Genomic DNA, 6,085 nt, shown 5'->3' on the forward strand with positions numbered 1-6,085 from the left:
ATTTTTATCAAGAATTTTCTGTGAAAGAGATTGCGGGGGAGGTGAACCTGCCCCCCCCCCCCCAATACGTAACTCACGCCTTTGATTGATAATATAGAGCTGGTGTATCAACGCTAGTGCTTTGAAGTATGTGTGAGTCGGCGGGAGTATAAACGTGAGCCGACATAGGGCTGATAGTAATGGTGAAGTTGTGTAGAAATAACGATAGGTCGGCAAAAAAGTGTGGTGCTCACTCAGACTCACTCATGAAATCTATTTTGCCCTGAGAGCTCACTCGGACTCAGACTCACCAAATTTTTTCTCCACCGGACCACTCGGACTCAGACTCACTGAAATTTTTCTCAGCCGGACTCACTCGGACTCAAGCTCACCAAAATATTACTTACCTCTAAACTCACTCACAGACTCAACTCACGGCTCGATCTGAGTCTGAGTGAGTGTGAGTGAGTCGACTCATGAGTGAGTTTGCCGACCTATGACTAGAACATTCTAGTTCACTATAGTACCGGCAAAACATCGGTTGCTACATCACTCGCCGAGTTTTGATCGCTTCCTGGCTATGTGCGTCACAGCCTTGTGTGGTCACGTGACCAGGCCTCCTACACTTCTACGTCACTGCCCAACCTCGGCGCCCAGAAACCGAAACCGAAAGTTGTCCAAATCAAAAGGCGATAATAAATTATTTAGCGAGAATACATGAATCTTGATGCGTGCATCATGCTTCCTGGAGCTATAGGAAACGCTTACAGCAAAGAACGCGCAAGCCACAAGTTTGGTGTCACCACCCCTTTAAACCAACTTTAACTAAGTTTAAAAGCTGCAAGTTTTTATCTACTGTTAAATAACGACGCTTTCCGCCCTTTTATTGATGCTCTAGAATTCATCAACGTTGTCCGCAATATATTTGTGGACGCCATATTCTCTTCTCAGGGCGTTCATTAGTGAACATTGCGTATACATGCGCTCCCATGTCGCCAAGGACAGTTATAACCCAGTTAACGCCGTTCTTATTCTAGATTCGTTTGAGATAGGTACATATAAGAGAGAAGGAAGGCTTGTGTAAGGCTGGCCCTGTTCTGTGGTGACATGAAGAGTTGTACCACTTTACGGTGCTCAGTTAAGCAAAATAGGTCTGCCTGGCTCCATGCAATCTCGGATGCATAGCGCATTTACGAGAAGAGTACGGCTCACCGCCGGCCACCTCCGTTCGGAGAAGGCGAAGAGGCCCACCGAAGCGACCGAACCCGCGATGACCATGAGCAGCACATTGAAGGCCAGCAGGAAGGCGCGGTAAACCGGTGCGGCTCACCTCGCTGGGCCATGGTGGCCGGCTCCTCCTCGTCGTCGTCTATACCGATCGTGGCTCATAGCTCATTTTGGCCGCTGTTGTGCAATCCTTCCCCGAAGGCGCTCGCCGACCACGATGCTTCCTCGCAAGCCAAGTGCCGCCCGTACAAAAGCCTGTTTCATTTTCTGCAAAGGAAAGAAAGACATGCCAGTCGCACTTCCACCGGGATGAGCCTGAATTCCGGCACGAATCGACTACTCTTATCAAAGCGCCTGCCGCGCGTTTTCATTACAAAACCGACTTAATGCGCGCCTGCAAATCGGTGCTATTTGGATATCTATTAAAGAAAAACATGGTTGATTCCTTCGTCATAGGAATCGGTATAACACGAAAGTGAAACGTGTCCTCGCAGAAGTAGTTGAATCTTTATTATACATTGGCATACGAGAGATTGTACAATTTCTATTGGGGTTTGGCAGCTATAGCACCGCTTGATGTGGACGCACCCACATTGACGCCTGGTGGCACATCTCCATCCTGACAACTAACATCCATGAACATGATTAGACCTATGTGGTAGCTGTAGCAGTTAACATACACCTGGACACAACATATGGGGAATCCCGTGCAGAGATGGCTTCCACATGCACGTACTAAACACTAATACTCAACATGCACTCTTTCAAAGCGTCGTCATCTGCAGAGAGAAACGGCAAGGTGTGCGTTCTGTAATAGTCGGTGCCAGTGCACTCGAAGCTGCAGTGTAGGCGGCGGAGAAACACCGCTCGAGCACTTGGAAGGCGCTACGCTGGCGAGGAGGCGTCAGACGCGACAAGCGAATTGTGTAGCTTGCGTCGTCACGGAATCAAATCACCGTGGACGCCACATTTCACCGACCATAGAGTTTTCTTAGCCGCCATAGCTTTCTACAATATTGTAGCGAAGGCGTTCGCCGCGCTGAGAATACCGAAGTGCTCGCAGTCAGTGTTCGTTAGTGTCATGATGCATTACTCGTAGCCTCCGAGGTTGGCTCCAGCAAGGCGCCGATGCTAGTGTTGCTCAGGCCATTCCATTCACACGGGGAGAGCGCAATCAGAGAAGGCGGTGTGACAGCCACAAGAGCGTCGGTTATTGGACGCTGAGCTTCTTTTCTGAGCTTGGGCTAAGGTCGCCATCCTGCAAATGTTAAACAGAAAGATCACACCACAGCCGGGCTAGGAACGCGACGGGAAACGCGATGCACGTCGTGTCTCCCCTCTCTGGTCGTGTTTTTTCACGGTTCGAGCGGGGAACGCGGTGTGACAGCCAAGCGAGCGTCGCAGAGTTATATTTTAATATGGATGGATGCCATGAGCAAAGCTTGGGCTGAAGCCATCACCTCGCGGTGTAAAGCGTTGACAGAATTACACTTCTATTGGAAACGCGCCGAATGGGACGGCCGTAGCAAATGTGCAACGGCTCGTTGCCGGAGCTAATCGCAGAAGCCATGCATTACTTGACTCTACCTCTCCCAGACGGTGACACCACACCGCGAACCAAGAGCATTGTGAGAAGAAAGTGGGAGAGATAAAAGGCGCGTTCGGGAAGCCTCCTCCATGTGTGGCCGTGGCGTATTGGTTAGAGCGTCCGTCACATACCGCCGCGGACCGAGAGGTCGTGGGCTCAACTCTCGTTGACGCAACTTTTTTCTTTGCCATCTGGTCGGGTGCATTTCGTTGACGTCTTTCCGTGACGGAAATACGTCATGAATGTATTGGTGGACCCCGGCATAAAACACTTTCGTGTTACAAAAATAAAACAGGCTTGCGCGGAACAGCAGCACAGTTACTCCGTAAGCTGGAGGAGCGACCTTCTTAGAGCCCGTTGCAAACTTTCTTAAAGGGCCAGTAAACAACCCCGTTGTCCAAAATGTGTGATGAAGCGATAACTGAGCACTTGTACGATGTGAGCATGCTGCCGCAAGAATTTTGCAGAATCGGCAGCCAAGAGGGTAGACCTAACCGGCTGTCGTGCTACGCCCACTTTGGCAACGTAACACGACGTCATCGATCACGTGATCGGTACGCAGCCAACGGCCGAGCAAGGCTTCCTCCACGTGTCGCTCGTGTCAGAGCTATAGAGTTACTACTGTACATGGCTCCTTTAGGAAAGGTAGCATATACTCTAGCCGGAGTTACTGTATACGCTAGGGTCACCCTATAGCGGCGCGGTGAAGAAGCTGGGTAAATGCGTGGCCAAAACAGCATCACCGCAGAGCCAAGGCGCTGTTTAGTAGTGCAGAGTACCAATCGACGAAGTCGGTGCTACGTAAAGTTACCCATGGGCAAGTTTACGTCACTTCGCGTATGAGGACGATTGGACAGGCGCTGGAGATGGGCGCGCGAATTTTTTTTTTTTTTTTCATATTGAATTGTCTGCGCGGTGCGCAGTGCTGTGATGTTTATAAAATGTGATCGCCCCGGCTGTCTTCTCGAATTAGCGAGCTTCTTTGGGAGATGTAAAAAATATGTTGGAGCCTGTTTACTGCCCTAAATAGCGCCTATTCAAGTAGCACTGCGAAGTACCCACTGCGTCATAATTCATCATCACCTTACGAAGTAGCGAGGTACCCGGCCTCTACGCATTTGTATGTATAAGGCAGTATGTGCTCCGACGTATCCAGTAGCCAGAAATCTTCGGGGGGGGGGGGGGGAGGAGGGTTCGACGACCATACTTTATGTATGTTCGTGCGTGTATGCAAAATGACTACACATGCACAATTTCGGGGGGGGGTGTTTGAACCCTCCAACCTCCCCCCCTCCTGGCTACGCCAGTGTACGTATCTGCGCACTTTGTTGATGCTGGGTTGATCATGATGAGTTATTATGGCTGAGCACTTTGTAATGAGTGTAATGGGGCACTGACACAAAAATTTGGTGTGGCGTTATTTTTTTTTTTTTGCAATATGTTGCTGGAGTCCCGTTATCATAACACGGCACATCGCTTGCTGCAGCGCGCGACCGATTATTAATTGCAGTCTGTTTATTACCCACCAGTTTCGGTTTGGGAGAACTCCGAGAACCATAGAGTTTCTTACGATACTTACTAGAGGGAACTCTGGCGCTAGTGTCTATTAGAGTCACTGGAAAAATTTCAGAGTATCGCATCTGTTTCCGCGCGCCGCTGCCAACGCGATTGGCTTACTCGCATCACGTGACCTCTCGCCGCCATATCCCTTCCAAGCGCTTTGGGTGCAGGCGCGTTCAATGCAAAGCGTGGCCAGACATTTAGCAGTACGGTCCCCCAGAAGTACTTCGTCGCTTTTTAAACGCGTCATGCAGACAGGGGCGTAAGCAGACATTTTTTCGGGAGGGGGGGGGGGCACCTCCTTGATCTGAAGTGGTGGCCTGACAGGCAAATGTGATCGAGTGTCATTTCGTGTTATGTAGCCACGGGAAAAAAATTTCGGGGAGGGGGGCACGGGCCCGCTGTGCCGCCCCCTGGCTACACCACTGCATGCAGATGCCAGAAGAGAGTAGCTCACCATCAATCGAACGTTACTGATGAGCTACTCTGGGAATCTCGTTTGCCGTGTGGGAAAAATTAATGTCAAAGAGCGCCGTTCTACGTGGCTGCATATTTGGCCTGAACGAATTCACCCCACTCGAATAACACTCCTTCCTGCAGTGAAATACACTAACTTTGCTGGAAAAGATCTTATGCGACAGGATACTTCACCTTTTCGGTTCGCTATGGTCAGCGATATTGAAAACTACATACCTTTCTATTTGCTCGGTGCTGGTATCTCGATCTGTTGAACAGATTACGCATGCTATTCGAGTTATAAGCGTGTCACGCTCGAGAGCGAAATCGAAGATTTATTAAAATAATAACTGTTTTGGTATACCTGAAGGCAATTTTGGCATGATCATTTGGCATTGCACAAAACAGAAGCGTGGAAGTCTGTTGATAAACTTGGTTTAAGGCAATGTTTTCAAGCGTATTTTTAAATTGTTGCAAAAAAATGCTGCAATGCTGCATTGCGCCTTGCGTACCCTTAAAATACTGCATAGTTGATGAAATGGTCACAGCAAAAAAAAAAAAAAAAAGCAGATCCCACGCATTGAGGGAGTCGATTTTATGCGAGCCCTATAGGTCTATATACATACTGTTGCAGTAGCATGCGCTTTAAAAATTCCGGGATGCGCTATTTCTGATCAAAAGTACAAAGCACCGTGCCGAGGAAGTTTTGATAAAAGTGCATTATGAAAAAAAAGTGCAGCAGTGCAGAAACCGAACCCCAGCTGTTTACGCGCTGGCAACGCCAAAAAAAAAAGAACTGTTGTCGGAACACAGCAAAATATTTGCGAAGTCATTGCAACGTTGGGAATATTAGGAGACAAGAAATAGGAAATGAAACAATTAAGTAGTGATGTCAATCATTTTGATGGCCTATTTTCTACGTATCGGAAGATAAGAAGTACCTTACCTACCGCACGCCGATTCGCCCGTGCGTTCGGCTGCTGGCGTTCCGTATCAAGAAGTCGCGCCACAACTTCCAATTACCGTACACACAACTTCTATTACACATATCAACCAGCTGAACAGCAAGCACGGTGCGCAAGCAAGCTATGCGTCAGCGATCAGTCGAAGGACGCAATGTTGAATGTTCTCGATGTTGTTCGATAACGTTCACGAGTGCAGTGAACCTGAACACCGACTGCAAAGCTAGCGCAGTCAAGATTCACCAAATGTCGAAGTAAATGGCATCTCGCACGATGTCACTGCGCTAATGCAACTATGTTTACAGCTCCGGAC

This window comes from Rhipicephalus sanguineus, unplaced genomic scaffold (genome assembly GCF_013339695.2).
Source record: "Rhipicephalus sanguineus isolate Rsan-2018 unplaced genomic scaffold, BIME_Rsan_1.4 Seq315, whole genome shotgun sequence".
NCBI lineage: Eukaryota > Metazoa > Arthropoda > Arachnida > Ixodida > Ixodidae > Rhipicephalus > Rhipicephalus sanguineus.